A 27,415-nucleotide genomic window follows, 5' to 3' on the forward strand; every position below is an offset into this window, starting at 1 on the left:
CAGGCAGCACAGCTCACCAATCCGGAGAGCGGAAGACGCAGGGAGCAGCCGAGTTCAAAGGTCCCGCAGCAGCACCTTAAAGGCGATGGGTGGAAGATACGTGATGAAAGGAAGCAGTAGTTTGGAGAAGCAGGCGAAACCTTTGCAGTCGGGGGTCGGTCACCTGACCCCTTAACATATATTCTAGAGGCTCCCGCCGATTTGTAGCGGGAGGTCTGGCCGCCAGGATTGTGGCCCCCTCAAAAATTGAAACAGGCGGGAACTTGATGGCCTTTCATACGCTTATTATTTTGCTCCCGATGCCATCCCGTTTTTAAACGGTAGGGACACGAAAATCCACAGCCCCCACCCCACCCTCCCAGTGTGTCTCCACACAGACGAGGAAAACGGCAGTTAAGATTTTTATAACTATAGTCTGGAAATTATGCTAAAATGTGGGCTGAATGGCCTCCTTCTGTGCAGTAACCATTCTACGATTCCACGTGTTATGGTATGGACACTTAACGTGTTCATATCAAACTGTTTCTCCACTATATTAGTAGAGACCAATTAAAACGTTGTTTAATATCACTTACAGGGTTTATGTCTATTTTCAAAATAAAAAAGGGAAGGATTTCCGACAGAATATCCTCGTTGTACTTCCCCCGAAAGTAAAACCACAAATATCATTCCGCTATTAGTCTCACGTCTGTGGAGAATGTGCTTTGTACAATTTTCCCTCATGGAAAGAGAACGGGGTAAAACTACGAAGACCTGATCTGCAGTAATTTCAGCAGAAACACTGGAGAAATGACAAAAATGGCCATTTGAGCCCTTTCAATGCAACAAGACAGGCCGCTATCTTGGCCTTATCATGGGCACCACCGGTCATTCAATCTCCTGAGGGAGTTAAATGAACAAATGCAGGTAAACCCAGTGATCCTTCTCCCATCGTGATCCCTGAGGGCGGGTAGTGAAACTCCAGTATATCAATCTAACATCACATCTTACATGGTCCAATCCTCACCAATTGTTTTCCAAGATCACATTCTATCGTTGCCAATGCACAGGAACCATCGTGTTCGCAAACCTCCGATTTGTCCCTGATCTGAGCTTCCGACCCCATATCCTCTGCATCACAGAGACCGCCTACTTCCACCTCTGGAACATCGCCCGTCTCTATCCTTATCTCAGTGCATCTTCTGCTGAAACCCTCATCCATCCTTTGGTCTCCTCCAGGTTCAACTATTCCAATGCTCCACCCTCCATAAACCAAAGTTCATCCAAAACTCTGCCGCCCGTATCCTAACTTGCACCAAGTCCCATCCACCCATCACCCCTGTGCTTGCTGACCTACATTGGCTCCCAGTCCGCCAATACCTCAAATTTAAAATTCTCATCCTCATGTTCAGGCGCCTCCCTATCTCTGTAGCCTCCTCCAGCCCTACAACCCTCTGAGATGGCTGCATTGCTCCAACTCTGGCCAATTGTGCATCTTTCACTCCCTTCAACCCACCATTGGCGGCCGTGCCTTCAGCTGTCCAGACCCTAAGCTCTGGAATTCCCTCCCTAAACCTCTCCGCCTCTCCCTCCTCACTTGACACTCCTTAAAACCTACCTGTTTGACCAAGCCTTTAGTCACCTGTCCTAAATGCCCTTTTTTGGCTCAGTGTCAATTTTTGCCCGATTACGCTCTTGTGAAGCGCCTTGGGATGTTTTACTACGTTACAGGCGCCAGATAAATGTGAGCTGTTTTTGTTGTTGTTCCATAGAGCACTTAACGATAAAATAACTCTTGCATTTATATTGTGCCTTGTCACATCAAAACATCCCAAGATGCTTCAGATAATGAATTACTTCTGCAGTGCAGTGATTATTGTTAGGTCGGAGTATCTGTCTACACTTAGTCCGATGGAGCTTCAATCTGATTCACTTCGTTCCTTTTTGAAGGTGATAACAAACTCAGTATTAACCACATTCCAATGAATGTTTTGTGTATTCAATAGTCTGCGGAGGAAATAGTTTGTTACCAATCTATAGTCTCATTTAAAACCTTTTAATTTTCTAACTGCATGAGCACAGATTAATGTAAATAACCCACTTACGTCTGCATTCTCCAAACCATTTATTTTCAATGAGTTTTATCTCTCTGGTAAAATAGTGAATAAAAGAATGTCACATCAATAGTCGAAGGTGAATTGGGCTCTTGGCGATTGCACCGACCAGGCCGTGGCAAATCAGCACCCGTTTCGCACCACACCCGTTTTTTTTTGAACGGATTGCTCAGGTACAAGCTTGCATTTTATTTTGGTTGTGTTTTGGGGTAAAGCCCAGATCAGAGGACAGAGACAGACAAAATAGCAAGGCAGTCAAATATAGTTTGTGACCAGTGGTTTGTCAGATATCGGCGAGCCTGAGGATGCTGTTTTTTTTAATTCATTCATGGGATGTGGGCGTCGCTGGCGAGGCCGGCATTTATTGCCCATCCCTAATTGCCCTTGAGAAGGTGGTGGTGAGCCGCCTTCTTGAACCGCTGCAGTCCCGTGTGGTGAAGGTTCTCCCACAGCGCTGTTAGGAAGGGAGTTCCAGGATTTTGACCCAGCGACGATGAAGGAATGACGATATATTTCCAAGTCGGGATGGTGTGTGACTTGGAGGGGAACGTGCAGGTGGTGTTGTTCCCATGTACCTGCTGCTCTTGTCCTTCTAGGTGGTAGAGGTCACGGGTTTGGGAGGTGCTGTCGAAGAAGCCTTGGCGAGTTGCTGCAGTGCATCCTGTGGATGGTACACACTGCAGCCACAGTGCGCCGGTGGTGAAGGGAGTGAATGTTTAGGGTGGTGGATGGGGTGTCAATCAAGCGGGCTGCTTTGTCCTGGATGGTGTCGAGCTTCTTGAGTGTTGTTGGAGCTGCACTCATCCAGACAAGTGGAGAGTATTCCATCACACTCCTGACTTGTGCCTTGTAGATGGTGGAAAGGCTTTGGGGAGTCAGGAGGTGAGTCACTCGCCACAGAATACCCAGCCTCTGACCTGCTCTTGTAGCCACAGTATTAAATGGCTGGTCCAGTTAAGTTTCTGGTCAATGGTGACCCCCAGGATGTTGATGGTGGGGGATTTGGCGATGGTAATGCCGTTGAATGTCAAGGGGAGGTGGTTAGACTCTCTCTTGTTGGAGATGGTCATTGCCTGACACTTTTCTGGCGCGAATGTTACTTGCCACTTATGAGCCCAAACCTGGATGTTGTCCAGGTCTTGCTGCATGCGGGCTCGGACTGCTTCATTATCTGAGGGGTTGCGAATGGAACTGAACACTGTGCAATCATCAGCGAAAATCCCCATTTCTGACCTTATGATGGAGGGAAGGTCATTGATGAAGCAGCTGAAGATGGTTGGGCTGAGGACACTGCCCTGAGGAACTCCTGCAGCAATGTCCTGGGGCTGAGATGATTGGCCTCCAACAACCACTACCATCTTCCTTTCTGCTAGGTATGACTCCAGCCAATGAAGAGTTTTCCCCCTGATTCCCATTGACTTCAATTTTACTGGGTCTCCATGGTGCCACACTCGGTCAAATGCTGCCTTGATGTCAAGGGCAGTCCTCTCACCTCACCTCTGGAATTCAGCTCTTTTGTCCATGTTTGGACCAAGGCTGTAATGAGGTCTGGAGCCGAGTGGTCCTGGCGGAACCCAAACTGAGCATCGGTGAGCAGGTTATTGGTGATTAAGTGTCGCTTGATAGCACTGTCGACGACACCTTCCATCACTTTGCTGATAATTGAGAGTGGACTGATGGGGCGGTAATTGGCCGGATTGGATTTGTCCTGCTTTTTGTGGACAGGACATACCTGGGCAATTTTCCACATTGTCGGGTGGATGCCAGTGTTGTAGCTGTACTGGAACAGCTTGGCTAGAGGCGCAGCTAGTTCTGGAGCACAAGTCTTCAGCACTACAGCCGGGATGTTGTCGGGGCCCACAGCCTTTGCTGTATCCAGTGCACTCAGCCGTTTCTTGATATCACGTGGAGTGAATCGAATTGGCTGAAGACTGGCTTCTGTGATGGTGGGGATATCGGGAGGAGGCTGAGATGGATCATCCACTCGGCACTTCTGGCTGAAGATGGTTGCAAACGCTTCAGCCTTGTCTTTTGCACTCACGTGCTGGACTCTGCCATCATTGAGGATGAGGATGTTTACAGAGCCTCCTCCTGTTGTTAGTTGTTTAATTGTCCACCACCATTCACGACTGGATGTGGCAGGACTGCAGAGCTTTGATCTGATCCGTTGGTTGTGGAATCGCTTAGCTCTGTCTATAGCATGTTGCTTCCGCTGTTTAGCATGCATGTTGTCCTGAGTTGTAGCTTCACCAGGTTGGCACCTCGTTTTTAGGTATGCCTGGTGCTGCTCCTGGCATGCTCTTCTACACTCCTCATTGAACCAGGGTTGATCCCCTGGCTTGTTGGTAATGGTAGAGTGAGGAATATGCCGGGCCATGAGGTTACAGATTGTGCTGGAATACAATTCTGCTGCTGCTGATGGCCCACAGCGCCTCATGGATGCCCAGTTTTGAGCTGCTGGATCTGTTCTGAATCTATGTTACAAACAATGGCCTCTGAGAGGTCCCATTCAACATGGGATAGCTTTGATTCACATCTTGACTACCTGCTACTTCATAATACACGTTCTTTTCTGTTGCGAAATAAAACGATCACAGTCCCGAGTGGACTCTGGAGCCGGTGGCCTGTTGAGAGTTTAGAGCAGTGAGTCACACTATCTGATGGCAACAGCGCAAAGGAAAGAATCTCTAGCTCCTGACATACAAGCTTGCAATTTATTTTGGTCGTGTTCTGAGATAAAGCCCCTTTACATTTATTACGTACAGAGTGATGGAATAGACATGTTCGAGGAGATTGGGGTCTGTCCTGGACTCAGAAATAAAGTTCCACACACTTCAGAAATATTAATCTCTGCTCCACCCTCGAGCTCACTCCCCTCACTCCCGATATTAATCTCTGCTCCACCCTCGAGCTCACTCCCCTCACTCCCGATATTAATCTCTACTCCACCCTCGAGCTCACTCCCCTCACTCCCGATATTAATCTCTGCTCCACCCTCGAGCTCTCTTCCCTCACTCCCGATATTAATCTCTGCTCCACCCTCGAGCTCACTCCCCTCACTCCCGATATTAATCTCTGCTCCACCCTCGAGCTCACTCCCGATATTAATCTCTGCTCCACCCTCGAGCTCACTCCCGATATTAATCTCTGCTCCACCCTCGAGCTCACTCCCGATATTAATCTCTGCTCCACCCTCGAGCTCTCTTCCCTCACTCCCAATGTTCTCCTGAAGTTGCTCATTCACGCGAGTAGCCGTTCTTCATGTGAGAGCCTAGGCGGCGAGCAATGGCAGGCTATTCAAACATGCACATACTTTGCAGCAGGGGTCAACGGATATAATCAGGAGCAGGAATCTTTGCTGCTTTTTACTATTGCTGGTCCAGGATCCATTGCCAAGATTTCACTGTGCTTCACTGCTCCCTGGCTGACAATCGAACTCACCACAGACCAGCACTGAAACCTCGACCTTCTTGGTCTGAAGAAGCACATTGGTCAGTGTGTTTAGCCAGTAACCCATCAGCACAACATACCAGCACCACCCTCTGGTATTTATAATATACAGAAAGTCCCAATTTTTAAACACCCCAGTCTGTTCCATTGGCGCCTGCTTTTCATTGTTGAAATGTAGGAACAGGAGGAGGCCATTCAGCTCCTTGAGCGTGTTCTGCCATTCAATCAGATCATATCTGATCTGAACCCCATCTACCCCCCTTTGTTCCATATCCTCGATACCCTCACCCAACAAAAACCTGTTGATCTCAGTCCTGAAAGCTCCAATTGACCCCCAGCATCCACAGCCTTTTGGGGAGAGAGTTCCAGATTTCCACTCCCCTTTGTGTGAAAAAGTGATTCCTGATTTCACTCCGAATTAGCCGAGCTCTAATATTAAGATTATGTCCCGTCTTGCTCTGGATTCCCCACCACAGGAAATAGTTTCTCTCTCTCTACCCTATCGAATCCCTTTATCATTTCAAACACCTCGATCAGATCACCCCTCAACCTTCGAAACTTAAGGAAATACAAACAAAATTTATGCAACCTGTTAATTTAACCCTTTAGGCCCTTTATTGAAGCAGCATTCCGTCCTGCCAAGTACGACCACAGTTACATCCACTGAATTCTGCTTCATATGCCAAGATAGAGTGAGCACCACTTTTACAAGAATGTGAGTGTAGACTGGAACTCTGCTGGGATCAGCCAACAGCAAGAGTGGTGATTGTATCTTTAAAGAATCCAAATCCAGGGGGCAACACAGTTTCTGACCTCATTCTTATGGTAATCGTACTTCACCCCCCAGGGGCACAAACTGGCAATTCAGGTGTCGTCTTCCATTCTGGGCACTCCTCTCCTTGTGGGAAGTTCTCAGTGAGGACATCAACCATCATTGGGAATGGCCTTGATCTCCCACTGCCACAAACTGCTGCACAAGGCTGCTTCTTGGACAATGACCATTGATGAGCATCATGATGCTTCTGTGGTCAGATAGCACCTGAGTTACATCAAAACTATGGCACAGAAACAGGCCATTTGGCCCAACTGGTCTGTGCCGGCATTTATGCTCCACATGAGCCTCCTCCCTCCCTATTTCATCTCACCCTATCAACATGTCCTTCTATTCCTTTCTCCCTCATGTGTTTATCCAGCTTCCCCTTAAATGTATCTGTACTATTCACCTCAACTACTCCTTGTGGGAGTGAATTCCACATTCTCACCACTCTCTGGGTAAAGAAGTTTCTCCTGAATTCCCTATTGGATTTATTAGTGACTGTAGTAGTGGTTGTTGGAGGCCAATCATCTCAGCCCCAGGGCATTGCTGCAGGAGTTCCTCAGGGCAGTGTCCTAGGCCCAACCATCTTCAGCTGCTTCATCAATGACCTTCCCTCCATCATAAGGTCAGAAATGGGGATGTTCGCTGATGATTGCACAGTGTTCAGTTCCATTTGCAACCCCTCAGATAATGAAGCAGTCCGTGCCCGCATGCAGCAAGAACTGGACAACATCCAGGCTTGGGCTGATAAATGGCAAATAACATTCGCGCCAGACAAGTGCCAGGCAATGACCATCTCCAACAAGAGAGAGTCTAACCACCTCCCCTTGACATTCAATGGCATTACCATTGCCGAATCCCCCACCATCAACATCCTGGGGGTCACCATTGACCAGAAACTTAACTGGACCAGCCACATAAATACTGTGGCTACAAGAGCAGGTCAGAGGCTGGGTATTCTGCAGCGTGTGACTCAGCTCCTGACTCCCCAAAGCCTTTCCACCATCTACAAGGCACAAATCAGGAGTGTGATGGAATACTCTCCACTTGCCTGGATGAGTGCAGCTCCAACAACACTCAAGAAGCTCGACACCATCCAGGACAAAGCAGCCCGCTTGATTGGCACCCCATCCACCACCCTAAACATTCACTCCCTTCACCACCGGCGCACTGTGGCTGCAGTGTGTACCATCCACAGGATGCACTGCAGCAACTCGCCAAGGCTTCTTTGACAGAAACTGTGTTAATCAATTTCTAGTCCAATACTTATCAAAGAATGTCTCTGTCAGCACCGGAGTTTGGATTCTTCCTTTTACACATATCGTTGGAATATCTCAAAGTCCTTTTTTCATGTAGGCACAGATGATTATGTGAACTAAGCAGTGAGAAGGGGGTAATACTCATACTGCCTGAGATCTATCTCAGTGCAACTCTTACAGATGAGAAGAAAATCCACTTTAATTCCCTCCCCTCATGCCCAATCTGATGGGTTGATGTTTTGGGGGGGGGTGGGGGGTGGAGGAGACTCTTTGTCAGAACACAGTGCTAGCCAGGGTGCCCTGTACTCCCTGGTGACCTGTTCTTTCTCTGTTCACAGTTGGTACACTCACTGCACTTTGCTGCATCTTATATCTCAATCTCAAACCCGTTTTCATGTTCAAACTTTCCATCTCTCCCATTTTCTTGTATTTAAGTTTCATCCTTTCCTCAGCTATTCACAGATCCCGCCTTTCTTTTATAAAACTGCCCGGTAATTGGCTGTTTTGCAGTACGGCCGAACACCAAATTCACCCCAATTTTTTTTTTATTCGTTCATGGGATGTGGGCATCGCTGGCGAGGCCGGCATTTATTGCCCATCCCTAATTGCCCTTGAGAAGGTGGTGATGAGCCGCCTTCTTGAACAGCTGCAGTCCGTGTGGTGAAGGTTCTCCCACAGTGCTGTTAGGAAGGGAGTTCCAGGATTTTGACCCAGCGACAATGAAGGAACGGCGATATATTTCCAAGTCGGGATGGTGTGTGACTTGGAGGGGAACGTGCAGGTGGTGTTGTTCCCATGTGCCTGCTGCTCTTGTCCTTCTAGGTGGTAGAGGTCGCGGGTTTGGGAGGTGCTGTCGAAGAATTGTCTCCCTGTAGGGTCAAGCCTCACTTATTTAAGGCCAGGCAACATGGGCACAGCGCTAAAGCGAAGAGACCCCTAAAGTGTGCGTAGGGGTACAGCTGGAATTTAACCAGCTAAACTTCTGCAAGCTACCAGCAGAGCAGTGCTAAGCTTCTGGCCAGGACCATGCTACGAGTTGAACTTTGGTTGTCAGGGTTACCTGGAACCAAGATGGAAAAACCCCTTTCGGGCACCAATGGTGAGGCAGTAAAACTGGTTCATCACCAACAGCACCTTGGAATGTCGTGGGCCCGTCTGGCCCAGGTATTGCATCACCAGGCTCTGACACAGATGGTTGACTTGGTTCTGCACTTCCATCACCAGCTACGTCATCTTAACCCTAAAGAAACTCCGCTCACAGCTCTCTCCGAGGGAGTATTTAGACAATTGACAAGTGCAGGTTTGAACGCTGATTAGGTGGACATCGAATACCAGGAGCTCCTCGTTGTGAGCAACGCCAATCACCATAAAATGTGAGTTCTTTGCCACCACCATTCTGAGGGCAGCATGGAGACACACCATATCCAATGGGCAGTGATTCCACGAACTGGAAGCAGAGACCCTCAGCAGCAACTTGCTACCTCCCTGTAATCTATCCATGGTGTCCACCAAACCCCAGATAAATCAAACACAAGTTCCCATACCAGGCCTTCCGCTACTGAGTCTGAGAGTTACAGTACAGAAAATGTTAACGGTTTATGAAAGGATATCTCACTGCATCTTCCTCTGTGCAAAGGTCAATTGTTCTGCAAAAAGCCTCTTCACTTCAACTCAAAAACAGTCACACAACAGTCTGGCCATTGACAGCCCCGACCCCACAGGTCAGACCCTGATTTTAAGGAGATGGGAGGAAAGCTGAGGTTCAAATCAGGATTGTACCAGGATTTAGTGAGCCCACACCTGGAGTACAGTATATAGTTCTGGTCTCCTTACCTAAGGAAGGATATACTTGCCTTAGAGGCGGTGCAATGAAGGTTCACTAGATTGATTCCTGGGATGAGAGGGTTGTCCTATGAGGAGAGGTTGAGTAGAATGGGCCTGTACTCTCTGGAGTTTAGATGAATGAGAGGTGACCTCACTGAAACATAAGATTCTGAGGGGGCTTGACAGGGTAGATGCTGAGAGATTGTTTCCCATGGCTGGAGAGTCTAGAACTAGGGGGCATAGTCTCAGGATAAGGGGTCGGCCATTCAAGACTGAGATGAGGAGGAATTTCTTCACTCAGAGGGTTGTGAATCTTTGGAATTCTCTACCCCAGAGGGCTGTGGATGCTGAGTCGTTGAATATATTCAAGACTGAGATAGATAGATTTTTGGCTCTAGGGGAATCAAGGGATATGGGGATCGGGCGGGAAAGTGGAGTTGAGGTCGAAGATCAGCCATGATCTGATTGAATGGCGGAGCAGGTTCGAGGGGCCGAATGGCCTACTCCTGCTTCTACTTCAAGTAAAAAGCATAGTAGTTAACCCAGGATATTGTGGTGTACCCATTGACAGGATTATACCAGCAGAGACCTCGGAGGAGGAGGCGGTCTCTTCAACCTCAAGAGTTAGCTGCGAGTAGCTGTGAGCATAAAGCTCAATTTTAAATAGATACTCTATTTTAAAAGGTTCTCACCTCTTTTCCACTTTACCTATACTGCTAATGACATATTATTATCCTTATAGGGAAACACGCAGTGAAGAGAGATCAGTGTTTTACAGCAGTTTGACATCTAATTGAAACCAGTCAGTTTAACCTCTTATATCAGCACGACAATCATCATCAATTTTAAAGTGTGACAAGTGAAGCTTTGCATTTCCAAATTTTACGCAGCTGGTTTGCTGCCCCGCTGTTCATACCTCTTCAAGGCGCTCATCACCAGTGTCAGTTGTGAAAAGCAGATGCAATGCGGTCCCTTGCAAAACGTTGCTCACTTACAATCGCCGTGTGAGATCCAAAAACCAAGGCTCAGTTGACCCTTTAGTAGCAGAGAGACTGGGGGAATCTGTTGGCTGAGCAGGTCCAGCTGAGATAAACTCAGCAACGGACAAGCTGCTGCCATCAGATAAAAAGATGCCCTTTTCACAGGGTATAAAATCTCTCCTGGACAGGGGATGTCAGACTTTTCAGCACTTCTGCAGATTGAACAGGCTGGGGTATGGTAACGAGGACCAGTGTTCAAAATGAACCAGGCCTCCCGTCGGGACTATTGGCCCAGTGAGCTCCAATAGTCAAAATCCAGCCCCGCGTCTTCTCTCGAGAATTCTCTCCGGAAATAATCATTTAGCATGTTAATTGTTTTTAGTTTATCCTCAGTTTCAAATCACTATCCCAGTTAGCTGCGGCCAATTGTTACAAATTTCAGGTCTGCATTTATAAAGCACCTTTCACCACCTCAGGGAATCCCAAGGTGATTTACAGCCAGTGAAGTTCTTTTGAAGTGATGTCACTGTTGTAATGTAGGGAACGCAGAAAAGTCTCACAAACAGTAATGAGATAAACGACTGGACTAACTGTTTTTAGAGATGTTGATGAAGGATAAATATCAACCAGGACACCTGCAAATAGTGTCATAGAATCTTTTACATCCACCTGAGAGGGCGTAGAGGCCTTAGTTTAAAGTTTAATCCAAAAGACGGCACCTCCGACAGTGCAGCACTCCCCCAGTACTGACCCTCCGACAGTGCAGCACTCCCTCAGTACTGACCCTCCGAGAGTGCAGCACGCCCTCAGGACTGACCCTCCGACAGTGCGGCGCTCCCTCAGTACTGACCCTCCGACAGTGCAGCCCTCCCTCAGTACTGACCCTCCGACAGTGCAGCCCTCCCTCAGTACTGACACTCCGACAGTGCAGCGCTCCCTCAGTACTGACCCTCCGACAGTGCAGCCCTCCCTCAGTACTGACCCTCCAACAGTGCAGCCCTCCCTCAGTACTGACCCTCCAACGGTGCAGCCCTCCCTCAGTACTGACCCTCCGACAGTGCAGCGCTCCCTCAGTACTGACCCTCCGACAGTGCAGCCCTCCCTCAGTACTGACCCTCTGACAGTGCAGCCCTCCCTCAGTACTGACCCTCCGACAGTGCAGCGCTCCCTCAGTACTGACCCTCCGACAGTGCAGCCCTCCCTCAGTACTGACCCTCCGACAGTGCAGCCCTCCCTCAGTACTGACCTTCCGACAGTGCAGCGCTCCCTCAGTACTGACCCTCCAACAGTGCAGCCCTCCCTCAGTACTGACCCTCCAACGGTGCAGCCCTCCCTCAGTACTGACCCTCCGACAGTGCGGTGCTCCCTCAGTACTGACCCTCCGAGAGTGCAGCGCTCCCTCAGTACTGCCCCTCCGCCAGTGCGGCGCTCCCTCAGTACTGCACTGCGAGTGTCAGCCGAGATTTTGTGCTCCAGTCTCTGGGGTGGGGCTTGACCCCATGACCTTCCGACCCAGAAGCAACACTGCTACCCACTGAGCCACAGCTGACTCCTGATTGGTGGTTTATTCCTCACCATTGATGGCGAAGAATACAAACTGTGTTGTTCACTTTCACTTAGAAGCTGAAAGGCACAGAATGCCAAAATAAACGATTATTATCCTTTACATTGCGAACTGCCAGCTCTGTAATATCCCCCGTGGAATTCACCGCTCTCCTCTCACAACCTCTACAAAACGAAAAACAGACTATAGCCTCATCACATCGCGGAGAAACCTCAAACAGCTTCACCTACAGTGAATTATATTGAAGTGCAGAGACTCTGTTATGTAGCTGTTTCTGATAAACTCTGGGATGATTGCCCAGTTAATCTATTTCTTGGCGCTGTTATTTGAGGAAGCAATGCTGGTCCTCCCTAACAGCACTGTGGGAGAACCTTCACCACACGGACTGCAGCGGTTCAAGGCGGCGGCTCACCACCACCTTCTCAAGGGCAGTTAGGGATGGGCAATAAATGCCGGCCTCGCCAACGACGCCCACATCCCATGAATGAATATTACAGAAAGGTCAGGACACCAGGAGACCTCCCTGCTCGTCACACGGTGCCTTTGGAGACCTTTAACCTCCACCTGAACAACTGGAGCAGACAGATGGGGCCTCGATTTAATACCTCATCCAAAGGATGGTACCTCCACCAATGCAGCATTCCCTCAATACTGCACAAGAGTATTGTCTTAGATTATGAGCTCAGACCCCTTACAAGGAGCCCGAATCCAGAACCTTCTAACCCAATCACTTACTAACTGAGTCAAGTTTACTCAACATGACTTTCTGACTCTGTGGGGTGGATTTTCCCCCCGAGGGGTATCCAGGCAGCAGGCTGGCCTCATGGTGATACTTCTCGGAGATCCACTCCATTAGGACGACCAGGACTCATTTGCATCTGGCGTACGGCTGGACACGGAGCTGGAGCTCCCCAGGACAGCCCACAGGCTCAGGGCTGCCACAATACCAGGCCGTCCATCCTACCTCGGAGATAGAGGAAGGTAGGTTCCTGGGGGAAGGACCCCGATCTGCGGAGGGTGAAGTCAGAGGGGCAGCGGCCCAGGCTGGGAATGTGGGGCCGGAAGGAACTCACCTTTCGAAGGCCTCTTGGTCCAGGCCGCCCGCTGATACTGATTAAAGTGAACGTCACACGTCCTGACCAGTTCAGTCCAAAATGGCAAGTGTAGACCTACCAACATCATAGGATCTCAATTTCCATTTTAAGTGATCCCACCACCTCACTCCAGACATCCAGCGGTAGTCTCCAGTGAACACTGTCGGGGCAGTGGTCATTACCCACCATTTTCAGGGACCTTTTCCCGCCCGTTTTCACCAGGTGAAAAGGGCTGAAAATTCTACCCTCTGTTTACACAGCCATCCATTACCTTTCTTATACTGGGCAGGTTTGGGCTTCATTGCATCACAGTCCCTCCTGTCAATCATCTAAATCATGCATTAGTGTCTTCTGACCAGTGCTGACGAACCTGCGTATACTCAGGCTGACCCGAAAGCACAGCACTCACTGGTTCCCAAGGTTAGGCAATACAGGCAGGTCTGTACTGATGATAGGTGTGGCCGTCATTCCACTGCAATGTGTGGGAAGCTACACAACTCGTCGAGACAAGCAAGCTACACATTCCTCTTTCGTAGTATGTACAGAAGCACCCTCTGGAATCTCAGCTGCAAGAGATATCTGGCCTCAACAATCCTGAAGACGCTGTAGTTTTGAGAGAGTCTCCGATGATCCAGGAGCCTTGTTTACAGGCCACATGTGATGATTCAACCATGTATTATCAACATGCATTAGATAAGAGAGACTATTTCAACACCAGACAGGACTCTGTATACAGCTCCTGATCCTTCCAATGTCAGCTCCTTATACAAAGGGAGAAACCAGATAGCCCGGACCTACTACCCAGGACTTGTTACAGCCAGTGGGTATTACAAAACCACAGGCCGGCTACCCCCAATTTTGTATCCATTGAAATTACTGGACAGAAAATCGGGGCATTGCCCCTGTGATTTTCTGATATGCACTGGCTGAGTCGAGGCCTCTCCCAAACAATGCAAGCTTTTGTCAAATTCACCCATACTGTAGACATTGGGTAAAAGGGCATGATTCGCTCCTGTAGGGGTTGTGTGTGTCACACTGACGATCACTACGCATGATTCCAACTAGAATCATAGAATCATAGAATCATAGAAGTTACAACATGGAAACAGGCCCTTCGGCCCAACATGTCCATGTCGCCCAGTTTATACCACTAAGCTAGTCCCAATTGCCTGCACTTGGCCCATATCCCTCGATACCCATCTTCCCCATGTAACTGTCCAAATGCTTTTTAAAAGACAAAATTGTACCCGCCTCTACTACTGCCTCTGGCAGCTCGTTCCAGACACTCACCACCCTTTGAGTGAAAAAATTGCCCCTCTGGATCCTTTTGTATCTCTCCCCTCTCACCTTAAATCTGTGCCCCCTCGTTATAGACTCCCCTACCTTTGGGAAAAGATTTTGACTATCGACCTTATCTATGCCCCTCATTATTTTATAGACTTCTATAAGATCACCCCTTAACCTCCTACTCTCCAGGGAATAAAGTCCCAGTCTGTCTAACCTCTCCCTGTAAGTCAAACCATCAAGTCCCGGTAGCATCCTAGTAAATCTTTTCTGCACTCTTTCTAGTTTAATAATATCCTTTCTATAATAGGGTGACCAGAACTGTACACAGTACTCCAAGTGTGGCCTCACCAATGCCCTGTACAACTTCAACAAGACATCCCAACTCCTGCATTCAATGTTCTGACCAATGAAACCAAGCATGCTGAATGCCTTCTTCACCACCCTATCCACCTGTGACTCCACTTTCAAGGAGCTATGAATCTGTACTCCTAGATCTCTTTGTTCTATAACTCTCCCCAACGCCCTACCATTAACGGAGTAGGTCCTGGCCCGATTCGATCTACCAAAATGCATTACCTCACATTTATCTAAATTAAACTCCATCTGCCATTCATCGGCCCACTGGCCCAATTTATCAAGATCCCGTTGCAATCCTAGATAACCTTCTTCACTGTCCACAATGCCACCAATCTTGGTGTCATCTGCAAACTTACTAACCATGCCTCCTAAATTCTCATCCAAATCATTAATATAAATAACAAATAACAGCGGACCCAGCACCGATCCCTGAGGCACACCGCTGGACACAGGCATCCAGTTTGAAAAACAACCCTCGACAACCACCCTCTGTCTTCTGTCGTCAAGCCAATTTTGTATCCAATTGGCTACCTCACCTTGGATCCCATGAGATTTAACCTTATGTAACAACCTACCATGCGGTACCTTGTCAAATGCTTTGCTGAAGTCCATGTAGACCACGTCTACTGCACAGCCCTCATCTATCTTCTTGGTTACCCCTTCAAAAAACTCAATCAAATTCGTGAGACATGATTTTCCTCTCACAAAACCATGCTGACTGTTCCTAATTAGTCCCTGCCTCTCCAAATGCCTGTAGATCCTGTCCCTCAGAATACCCTCTAACAACTTACCCACTACAGATGTCAGGCTCACCGGTCTGTAGTTCCCAGGCTTTTCCCTGCCGCCCTTCTTAAACAAAGGCACAACATTTGCTACCCTCCAATCTTCAGGCACCTCACCTGTAGCGGTGGATGATTCAAATATTTGCATCTATTGTCATTATCAAGCACTCCCAGGTAAGGTACAGCATGGGCTAGATACACAGTAAAGCTCTCTCTGCGATAAAGGTTTTCAAAGTTTAAAGTGAGCCAGTCCTCTCTAAATACTAATAGACTTCCAGGCAGTGCCTGCCCTAACCTGTGAAACCCAGTGTCAGGCACCCAAAAGAAATTGTTACCATTTCTGAGAAGTACTACTGTTAATATAAGTAACACACATAACAGGTTAGATACAGAGTAAAGCTCCCTCTACACTGTCCCATCAAACACTCCCAGGGCAGGTACAGCACGGGTTAGATACAGAGTAAAGCTCCCTGTATAGTTTCTACAAGGTTTAATTCATATCTCATTTCTTGTTCTCACTGAATCTTTTCCATTTTCTCTACACGTTAAATCCCACAATTCCTCGTTCCCAAGCCCGGCTGCAGTGTCTACAAGTCAGGTAATGTCTTCGCCCAATCTCCAACCCACTCTCTCTAAGGGCACGACAGCAGAGAATCACAGGATTTACTCTTATAGTGTTTTGTCCTTATGGTAATCGCTGCCAATCTTCACAAATCGTATGTTGTTACATTACTGAGCACCATGCTATGTTTAAGGAGATTGTGAACCGGCCGATGCTCCAACATTCCAGCATGGTGCAAAAAAAATCTACTGATCACAAACTGTCTTGACGTTATCTGGTACCCCCACCCCTTCTTGAAGGAATGCGCCTCGGAGGCTGAGGATATCAGCTCCCTCACCCTAACATAGGGCACCTCAGCAACAATTCCCAAGAATGATAGCTCCGCTGAGACTATGGACGCACACCAAGCAAGGGACAAGAACTGATACTTCTCCTTAACGCTGCATATTGGTATATGTAATGTATTCTATCGGCCACCAATTAGTGGGAAGGATATAGAGGAACACATTTGCAGGGAAATTACAGAGAGGTGCAAAAGCCATAGAGTAGTGATAACTGGGGACTTCAACTATCCTAACATAGATTGGGATTGTAATAATAATAAGGGGAAAAGAGGGGGAGGAATTTTTGAAGTGTGTTCAGGAGAACTTTCTTGACCAGTACGTTTCCGGCCCAATGAGGAAGGAGGCATTGCTGGACTTGGTTTGGGGAATGAGGCGGGCCAAGTTGCGCAGGTGTCAGTGGGGGAACATTTAGAGAGCAGCGATCATAGTATCATAAGGTTTAGAATAGCAATGGAAAAGCAGATGGACCACTCTAAAGTAAAAATACTCATTGGAGGAGGGCCAATTTCAGTGGGATGTGAACATATCTGGCCCGTGAAAATTGGAATCAAAGATTGGCAGGCAAAACTGTAATCGAACAATGGGCCTTTAAAGAGGAGATGGATCGGGTACAGTCTAGATACATTCCCACAAGGGGGAAAGGTAGGGCAACGAAAGCCAGAGCTCCCTGGATGATGAAAGAGATAGAGAGTAAGATGAAGCAGAAAAAAGGGGCGTATGACAGATATCAAGTTGATAAAACAAGTGAGAACCAGGCTGAATATAGAAAGTTCAGAGGAGAAGTGAAAAAGGAAATAAGAGGGGCAAAGAGAGAGTATGAGAATAGACTGACCGCAAACATAAAAGGGAATCCTAGACATGTAAATAGTAAACGGGAAGTAAGAGGAGGGATGGGGCCGATTAGGGACCATAAAGGAGATCGACCTATGGAGGCATAGGGCATGGCCGAGGTACTAAATGAGTACTTTGCATCTGTCTTTACCAACGAAGACAATGCTGCCAGAGTCTCAGTAAAGGAGGAGGTAGTTGTGATACTGGAAGGGCTAAAAATTGATAAGGAAGAGGTACTGGAAAGGCTAGCTGTACTTAAAGTAGATAAGTCACCCAGTCCGGATGGGATGCATCCTAGGTTGCTGAGGGAAGCAAGGGTTGAAATTGCGGAGGTACTGGCCATAATCTTCCAAACATCCTTAGATACAGGGGTGGTGCCAGAGGACTGGAGAATTGCAAATATTACACCCTTGTTCAAAAAAGGGTGTAAGGATAAACCCAGCAACTACAGGCCAGTCAGTTTAACCTCAGTGGTGGGGAAACTTTTAGAAACGATAATCCAGGACAGAATTAACAGTCACTTGGACGAGTGTGGATTGATTTGGGAAAGCCATCATAGATTGGTTGAAGGCAAATCTAATTTGATAAAGTTTTTTGATGAGGTAACAGAGAGGATAGATCAGGGCAATGCGGTTGATGTGGTGTATATGGACTTTCAAAAGATGTTTGATAAAGTTCCGCATAATAGGCTTGTCATCAAGATTCAAGCCCATGGAATAAAGGGGCAGTGGCAATATGGATACAGAATTGGTTAAGTGACAGGAAACAGAGAGTAGTGGTGAATGGTTGTTTTTCGGACTGGAGGGAGGTGTACAGTAGTGTTCCCCAGGGGGTCAGTGCTGGGACCACTGCTTTTCTTGATATATATTAATGACTTGGACTTGGGTGTACAGGGCACAATTTCAAAATTTGCAGATGACACAAAACTTGGAAGTGTAGTGAACAGTGAGGAGGACAGTGATGGACTTCAAGAGGATATAGACAGGCTGGTGGCATGGGCGGACACGTGGCAGATGAAATTTAACGCAGAACAATGCGAAGTGATACATTTTGGTAGGAAGAACGAGGAGAGGCAATATAAACTAGAGGGCACAATTCTAAAAGGGGTACAGGAACAGAGAGACCTGGGGGTATATGTACACAAATTTTTGAAAGTGACAGGGCAGGTTGAAAAAGTGGTTAAGAAAGCATACGGGATCCTGGGCTTTATAAATAGAGGCAGAGAGTACAAGAGTATGGAAGTCGTGATGAACCTTTATAAAACACTGGTTCGGCCACAACTGGAGTATTGTGTCCAGTTCTGGGCACCGCACTTTAGGAAAGATGTGAAGGCCTTAGAGAGGGTGCAGAAGAGATTTACTAGAATGATTCCAGGGATGAGGGACTTTAGTTACATGGATAGACTGGAGAAGCTGGGGTTGTTCTCCTTGGAATAGAGAAGGTTGAGAGGAGATTTGAGAGAGGTATTTAAAATCATGAAGGGTCTAGACAGAGTAGATAGAGAGAAACTGTTCCCATTAGCGGATGGGTCAAGAACCAGAGGGCATAGATTTAAGGTGATTGGCAAAAGAATCAAAGGTGACATGAGGAAAAAACATTTTACACAGCGAGTGGTTAGGATCTGGAATGCACTGCCCGAGGGGGTGGTGGAGGCAGATTCAATCATGGCCTTCAAAAGGGAACTGGATAAATACTTGAAAGTGAAAAATTTGCAGGGCTACGGGAATAAGGCGGGGAGTGGGACTAGCTGGATTGCTCTTGCATAGAGTCGGTGCGGACTCGATGGGCCGAATGGCCTCCTTCCATTCTGTAACCTTTCTATGATTCATTGGTATGCCATCATTTACTATTTTAACATTGAACTTTTATACATTTCTCCAAAGTACAACCATAACTTTGCCACTCCTATTTCACCGGGGAAATGCTCTTTATCTTATGATAAACATATTGGACCAGAATTTACAGTCAAAATAACGGTGAGGTTAGTGACACTCACCATTATTTCTGCACAAATCGCACCAACTTCAGGCGAGGGACAGATTTTCAGTTAAACACAGAAATCCGGAAGTTGCTGTCCAAGATTTGCCACTCTGCTGTTAACGTCCTGAAAGTGGCATCTCCCTGTCTGCCCCACCGTTCACATACATTGAACGGTGTGACGTTCCTGTATTTGGGCGGTAATTACGAACTAAACTCATCACAGAAAGATGGGGCTTGACCTTTTCAGTCTAAGTACCCTTTCTAATAGTGTGATAAATCTTAATTACTGCCAGACAACCTTTTACCAGTGTGGAGTCTCATTCCTTTAGCTTTTAATTGTTGTAGGAGATTTCTAAAAAAAAAATTAAATTGCATTTTCTTTCTGTCTCTTTTTTCTCTCTCTCTTAATCCAATCTTTCTTTCCCTCTCTCTATTTCTCTTTCTGTACCTGATTTGACGTTGAATTCACTCATTCTAACTTCCTGGTTCAGACCCTGCGCTGTTCATTTAACAATCCATCAATCTGATTGGTTAAGGAGATACCCAGTTGCTTGCCCCGTTCACACAGGTCCCAGATGCCCTGTAAGGGGCACCGCGATGTTTCCATCTCCCATTTCCAGCAACTTGTGGTGCAAAATCTCAGGGAGATTAAACGGGCCCAGGCAAAGTCTAACTAATGGCAGGCAGCGTTCGTTCACTGGTTACAGTAAATTCTGGCCCAATGCGTCTGCCCCAAGTCCCTTTGACATTCCTCACAGTAATTGGTTAGCCTTAAAACAATTTTGGAAGACTGCAGGTTTCACAGATTAAGGAACAGATTTCAGTATTTATAAATACTAATGGTCCTCCTTTGTCATTATTCCTGGTAAGTCAGATGCTACATATTATTACATGATGTAATGTAGTGCACATTGTATGATTATACCAAGGTGGATCTCCATCCCTTTCAGGTCACAAGATCTAATTATTTCTTAGTAAATAAAATTCACTCTCATGTTTGGATAGGGACTTTGTAATTTAAATTTAAATTTAAGTTTTAGGGAACTCTGCGGATTGGAAAGGTCGAGTCAGTGTCAGATTGCAGCTCAGAAGACCCGACATTTTACGATTAGTTTGACTTTGCGACAGGGGCTGACATTTAGTAATTGGCTCCTGGATAATGTGTGAGCTGGATCGCTTTTAATATATTCAAAATATTTTGATAGACGTACATTTCAAACTGCACCAAAAGATGTTTCATTTGTCTGCCTGCATTTCCCAACTTCCTGTTCTTCATTTCCTTTTTATGAAACTTCTTTCAGTCCCTGACAACCAGTCTTGTGTTTACAAAACCCTCCTCCGACGGACATGCTCATTCGCTTTTAAAGTGGTAGCCTTTATAAAAAGCATTTTGAAAATATTTTTTCACTGACATTTTTTTGTTCTTGGAATGTGACTGACACTGACAAGGCCTCATTAATTGCCCATTCCTGGTCTCCCTGCTTACTTACCTCAAAATGGCACATATTATATTAAAACATCACAACCACAGCTGGATATGACATCGGGAGCAAAATGATGCTATTCGATCGCCATCTTTACCAAACATTTTATAAAACTTCACATTTTCACTTCTGGACTGAGCTGAGAGTTTAAGTTTTCCCAATTTCATGATTCCAAAGTATATTCATTCACACCTTCATGTAAATACGACAGACCCTCCATAACAATTTAATTTTCAGATATTTCTAAAGTGACAGCATTTCTTGATACGTTCACTGTCTGTTCTAATTTGTTCACCCACCAGCCTCAGGGTCAGCTACTTTCCAGTTTGAGATGAAGATGGTATATCAGTGTGAATGAAATCCCAGCATGGTTATCCCACTATCTCCAAACCTTCAGTGTGTTTATCCCTCTACTTTCAATCCTTCTGTATCTCTCTCCCTCCATCTCCAATCCCTCAGTGTGTCTATCCCTCCAGCTCCAATCTTTCCGTGTTTCCATCTCTCCATCTCCAGTCCTTCTGTATCTCTCTCCCTCCATCTCCAATCCCTCAGTGTATCTCCAGTTTTACACTGGAGACATGACAGGAGCAATCCCGAGCATAAATTAGGGCTGATTTCCCCCCTCCCTAACTAAAGGAATACTGAGAGCAATTGTAGTGTGTCACACACCGGTCCAGCTAACTCAGAGACCAAACCCGAGGCCCTAGATTATAAATGTCATGCCGTGCGGGGACTTTAAAGCACAGAGTCCTTGGGAGGAGCAATCATTTTATTTTAATAAAGCCCAATCATTGAAGCAGTAACAGCTTGTCAAAAGTTATTTTAACTCCTCCTCATAACAGCGATGATTGCACATCAAAATTATTCATTGGCGGTGAATTGTTTCGAGATGTTCCAAGTATTGTGATGAGACATTGTATAAATAGAAGCTTCTTTTTTTTAAGGTGTGACGGATCATAGCTACAAAAAGGAGCAAGATTGGTCGGCAGTTCTTTCCACACAGAAACCTCCAGAAATAGCTTCAAATTTCAGAAGTTGTTCTGCAGCTGCAGCAGCGAGTGAGATATACTAAAATCTTATTGCTTTATTAATTGGTCATTCCAGGAGGAAGTGAGAACTCCATACCATTTTAGTGTATATGGGGGAAATTTTAAGTCTACCTGCCCGGCAGAAACCAGATGGGTAATCAGTTAAAATTTACCGGGTGATTTAAGCCACCAACGTACCACACGAATCCCATTTTTGCCGGTTTTTACTGGCACTTCTGGGCAGGCGGTTAAGCAGCCCACCTAAAGCTAGGCTGGGGTTTGATGGTGTCATTGGGCCCCGACTGCTATTTTAACCCCGGCCTGTGCGGGGAAAATCACTGTGACTTTCCCCAGGGGAAGGCCCACCAGAAGAAGGCCAGAAGCAGGAGAAGCCGTGCAAGGGAAGTTTTTTACTCTCCTCTGTGGGGCCCAGGAGGGGCAGGAGTGGAGGAACCACCAGGCAGGAACTTCCCACTCAGAGTGAAGACATATCAGATGAAAGCCCATTCCTCGGCTCAGGGACTCTTGTCTCCCAGTTAGGAGGCAGTGGGTTCCCCGCTACAGGATCTGATCACATAATCTAAGCTGACCCTTCAGTGCAGCACCCAGGGGTGGCTGCATTTTACACAGAGCTGTCCTTTGGATGAGATGTTAAACCCAGGCTACATTTGCCTGTTTAGTTGGAATTAGAGGTTCCATTGATGCTACTGAAAGAGCAGAGAGTTCTCCTGGGCAATATTCTTCCCTCAGTCAACATCACCAAAAACAAACTGATTGGCTGTTCATATTGTTATTTTGCTCACAGCAATGTCCCACAAATCGCTCTGTATTTGTCTCCGTAACAATAGCGGCAACAATTTTAACCAAACCCCGTCCACAAAAACCGAGCAGAAACCGGACAGGGCAATGAAATGGTCCCAAGTTACTTGTCCATCTTGGAGTGGCCAGGATCCCACCGATGGAGATTTTAACCCGCTCTTCTGAGCAGGCGGCAAGGACACCCGCCCAGAGACGGCGAGGTCCTGCTTTGCATATGCATGTCAGGTCCTGATGGCGTCATCGGGCCCGACTGAAATTTTAACTCTGGTCCGAGAGGAGAAACGGCTGGGACCCTCTCCCCAGGCTAACTCCGGACAGAAGAGGTTAAAGAAGATTAGGTGATTGTCTCTCCTCTGTGGGGCCAGGAGGAGCAGGAGTGCTCCTTCAGACCCCACAAGGAAAGTTTGTGCTCCTCCTGCCCCAGACTGCACCCCCTTCCCCCCCTCGAGACCCTTCCTGAACCCCCCCTCCTACCTACCTAGCTGCCAGCAGACAGCCGCGGACCCCCCAAATTCCCAGCAGCCTGCTTCCCACACATTCCGGGTGGGAAGTGGATGGGTGACATGTTAACGAGGCCTGAGTGTTAAAATACCTGGGCCTGATTTCTGCACCCACCCACCTAAAACCCACCCAGAGTTCAAATCTGGACCATCGACTGCACTTCAAAGTAATTAATTGAATGTGAAGAGCTCTGTGATTTTCTGAGACACGATGTGGCACTGTGCACCTGCAGGTTCCTTTCACCCATCCCAATTCTCTCATTTGTCCTTCTGGGGCCAGCTTTGTGCAGTGCGAGCAGAGGCCTGCGAGTCTGCTGCCCATAAACTCTCTCACAACCACCATCAATCTCTGGCCTAAAGAAAACCAGGTCAGGAGGGGAGAAAATAATTTGAAAGAACGGCTCGGGCTTTCATTTTTGCAGCCCTGACGGATGCAATGATCCAGGAACCACTTCTTCTGTCACATCATTCACTCCAGCGTAAAAACTCGGAGCAGAAGATTCCGGACACACAGAGACTCCAATCACAGGATCAGGATCAAAGATTAAACATGGATATCTGCTAAATGTCCCATCAGCGGCAAATCTGTTTTAAGCTGACTTTATTTTTCTATGGACCTCCAGGAATACTGAGTGTCCCAGGTCTGATTGATATTTTACATCTTTCCTACTTTACAACAGTGACGACAAAAATACCTCATTGGCTGTAATGCACTTTGGGAAGTTCTGAGGCAGTGAAAGGTGCTATATGAATGCAGGACTTTCTTTGAGTGCATGGGTCGATGCTCCTCGGTCCCACCTGGGAGTAATGTATTGCCTGGTTGGACTGACAGGGGGACCGTTGTGCAGAGAGGATTGAATGCTTCAAAGAGAGCCTGCCTGATTATCCTTCCATTAATTGAAATGAAAGGCAAAACGTGTGAGATTCACGATGGCTCTCTTTTCCTCCCCACCCAAAGTTCGTTTCTGCGCTCTGACCAACGTGCTACAGACTCAAATCTACCCCTGTATGTTCTGACGGGGGGGGGGTTAGAACACAGGAATATATCGTCCTCCATTTAGTGATTTTAGCAAAACAAGTAAACACGATCATAAAACTCTTCTCTCTTTATGCTCACCTTGATTATTGTTTTGAAACTCAATTTAGAGAATGGAAGAAAATGCAACTTACTGTTTCTTCAACTCTGCAACCTGAACCTCAAATCCAGCTCGGACTGACAGTGGGAAATCTCTTCCTGCTGGAGGGACACAAGGGATTCTTATATTAAACAAGATTGGAGCATCCTCAACCCAAGTAGTAATCCTGGTGAATCCACAGCTCAGAACTGGTCACAGTTCAGCAAAATCTGAGCATACATTAGTAATCTCTTTCTGAGAGACAATATGAATGACTGGTGGGGGAAGTGGAAATGCCAGACCAGTGCGATAGGAGATGCCTTTCTCAAAGCTGGAGTTAAATACTTTTTTGGGGCAATGCGTGGGGGAAATATTAAATTCTAACCAAGCACTTCAAAATAAATCTTGAGTAAGATCTTGGATTTAAACAGCACTATTTGTAACTAAGGGACATCCAAAAGTACTTCATTGGCTGTGAAGCATTTTTGAAATGTAGTCACTGTTGTAATGTAGGAAACACAGCAGCCAATTTGTACACAGCAAGATCCCACAAACAGGAATGTGATAATGACCAGATAATCTGTTGGTTGTGGAATGAATATTGGTCAGAGCACCAGGGAGGACTCCCCTGCTCTTCTTCAAATAATCCCATGGGATCTTTTACATCTACCCGAGAGGGCAGATAGGGCTTCAGTTTAATGTCTCATCTGAAAGACGGCCCCTCCGACAGTGCAGCACTCCCTCAGTACCGCACTGGGGTGTCAGCCTGGATTATGTGCCGAAGCCCCTGGAGTGGGGTTTGACCCCACATCCTCCTGACTCAGAGTTGCTGCCCACTGAACCACAGCTGTTACTGCGTGAGGTTTAATGGGTCTGAAATTGCTAAGTACTTTCTCAAAGGTCATGTGTTTAAAAGACTCATCATAGGTGAGAAACTGCCAAAAATAAGTATTAAATAGTGAATTTAGCGAGGAGCAAAGATGCAGTCAATTGCATGATGAAAAGGGTAGCTTGAGAATGAACTGTGTGTTTATACTTCTAAAGCTTCCCTCTACCTAAACCCTGCCCACCCACCATCCAGAGAAAGTGTCTGCTGTAGCCAAGGAATTCAACTCTGTGTCTGACAGGTTTTTTTTTAAAAGGTGTACCTGAGCTAATTTGTTTTTTCTATATTGCTTTCTCTCTCACGTACATCTCAACAAGCGGGTTCTCAGTAAGTTGATACTTTGTAAAAATAAAGTGAAATATTGTTTGGTCACAGTTGCCTGCCTCGAATTTACTGAGCGAAGAACTCGCAAAAGCAGGTCTCGGTCAGTGCTTTATTCATCACGATTCTCGTGCACTGCAAACCCCTTCGTGTGACTCAGTGAACTGCTCTGGTTTCACTAAACCATATTTAGCATTCCAGCTGAAAATAAAATGCTCAATTGCGCAGACATGATGTAACAAAAGTTGACGAGTGAATTTAAAGAGCTGCAAAGGAAAAAAAAAATCTATACTTCTGAAGCTTGCCCTCTGCCTAAACCCTGCGCACCCACCATCCAGAGAAAGCGTTTGTTGTAGCCAAGGAATTCAACTCTGTGTTTGGTTTTCAGCTGAACACCCAGGATAAGAAAACATGCTCACTGTATATGAACTGGGACAAACATCTCATACCTGCCCTTCACCACAACTCGCTTGTAATTTTATCACTTATGAGTTACTGGTTACTATTGTCTGTGGGGCTATTTATGTCACAACATGCCATGTAAACAGATAGACTTGCATTTATATAGCACCTTTCACGACCTCAGGACATCCCAAAGCACTTTACAGCCAATTAAGTACTTTGGAGGGGTAGTCACTGTTGCAATTACATAGGGAGGAAACGCAGCAGCCAATTTGCGCACAGCAAGATCCCACGAACAGCAATGAAATAAATGACCAGATAATCTGTTTATGATTTTGGTTCAGGGGATAAATATTGGCCAGGACGCTGGGGAGAACTCCCCTGCTCTTCTTCCAATAGTGCCTTGGGATCTTGTCCGTCCACCTGAGGGGGCAGACGTGGCCTCAGTTTAGTGTCTCATCCAAAAGACAGCACAGCACTCCCTCAGTACTGCACCAAAGTGTCAGACCAGATAATGTGCTCAGGTCTCTGGAGTGGGGTTTGAACCCACAACCTTCTGACTCACAGGCAAATTATTGACCAGCAAGTTTACCACTTGTGTGGAAAATCTTTGGAAAGATTGTGTGAAATCTAATGGCTGAACATTGGAAGCACAATTTATCAAAGGACCACCAGCAGGGGTTCAGGAAAGAAAGGCCATCTTTAACTGACCACTGATGTTTTACTGATATAGAAAACGGGGAAATGCAGTCGATAAAATACTTGGACTCGAGAAAGTTTCTGAGAGAATTTCATGTTAGTAATTAAATGCTAACAGTACTGTAAGCAAAATCTGATCCCAAATTTACATATCGTTTATAGATGTTTTTAGCACAGGATATTATTAAGTCAAACTGTCATTACGATGGATCCTCTGTGGATCACAGAATGTTCCAGCATGGAAACAGCTCATCAGGTGTCACTTGTGATTTTCTCCACCTGAGTCAGCGAATCGAATCCCACTCTCCTGCTCACTCCTCATACCCTTTCATATTTTTTTTTTCAAGCCACTGTCAAATTCCCTTTTAAAAGAATTTATGGACATTGCTTTAACCACAGTTTGTGGCAGAGAATTCCCCACACAAACTGACAAAAATGTCCAGCTTCAGGTTGGCATTGATCAATTGAATTGAATTGCAGTATTTAAGGGGTTAAAACAAGCTCCATTGATGGGAATCACGGTCCAGTTTAATTTAACACAGTGTCGCAAGACACTGACAGTTGTCTCGGAACTGTTTGCTTGAGGAAGGAGCAAGCTACACAATTCAGACACAACTGTGCTGTGTGATTGGTTCAGGTATGTGTATGATTGGTAGCTCAACAAATTGAACAGACTGTTTTCTAAATTCTGCTCTTCAGTCCAGTCACTGATTTATTAGTTGGCTCCTTTTCAAAGTCTTTTAGGAAATGTGGGATCATTAGGAACAGGAAGAGGCCATTCAGCCCCTCGAGTCTGTTCCGCCATTCAATTAGATCATGGCTGATCTGTACCTGAACTCCATTTAACCTGTCTTTGATCCCTATCCTTATCGAACAAAAATCTATCAATCTTAGTTTTGAAAATTCCCTACCATAGGAAATAGTTTCTCTGTATCTA

The 27,415-nt window shown here is 46.4% G+C and overlaps 1 protein-coding gene across 7 annotated transcripts in view; it reads right to left on the minus strand.

The window, feature by feature from the left end:
• ptk2ba (protein tyrosine kinase 2 beta, a) overlaps window positions 1-27,415 on the minus strand; it is a 158,004-nt gene that overhangs the window by 116,471 nt on the left and 14,118 nt on the right. For 4 of the 7 annotated variants that reach the window (XM_067988486.1, XM_067988479.1, XM_067988481.1 and 1 more), the window contains one exon: window positions 24,226-24,292. The gene's annotated coding sequence lies outside the window, so the exon portion shown is untranslated. Of the gene's footprint in view, window positions 1-13,352; window positions 13,414-24,225; window positions 24,293-27,415 lie in introns of those variants that run through there. The other 3 variants (XM_067988483.1, XM_067988484.1, XM_067988485.1) reach the window with 2 other exon arrangements.

Source organism: Heptranchias perlo, chromosome 8 (assembly GCF_035084215.1).
Source record: "Heptranchias perlo isolate sHepPer1 chromosome 8, sHepPer1.hap1, whole genome shotgun sequence".
In the NCBI taxonomy this organism is placed as follows: domain Eukaryota; kingdom Metazoa; phylum Chordata; class Chondrichthyes; order Hexanchiformes; family Hexanchidae; genus Heptranchias; species Heptranchias perlo.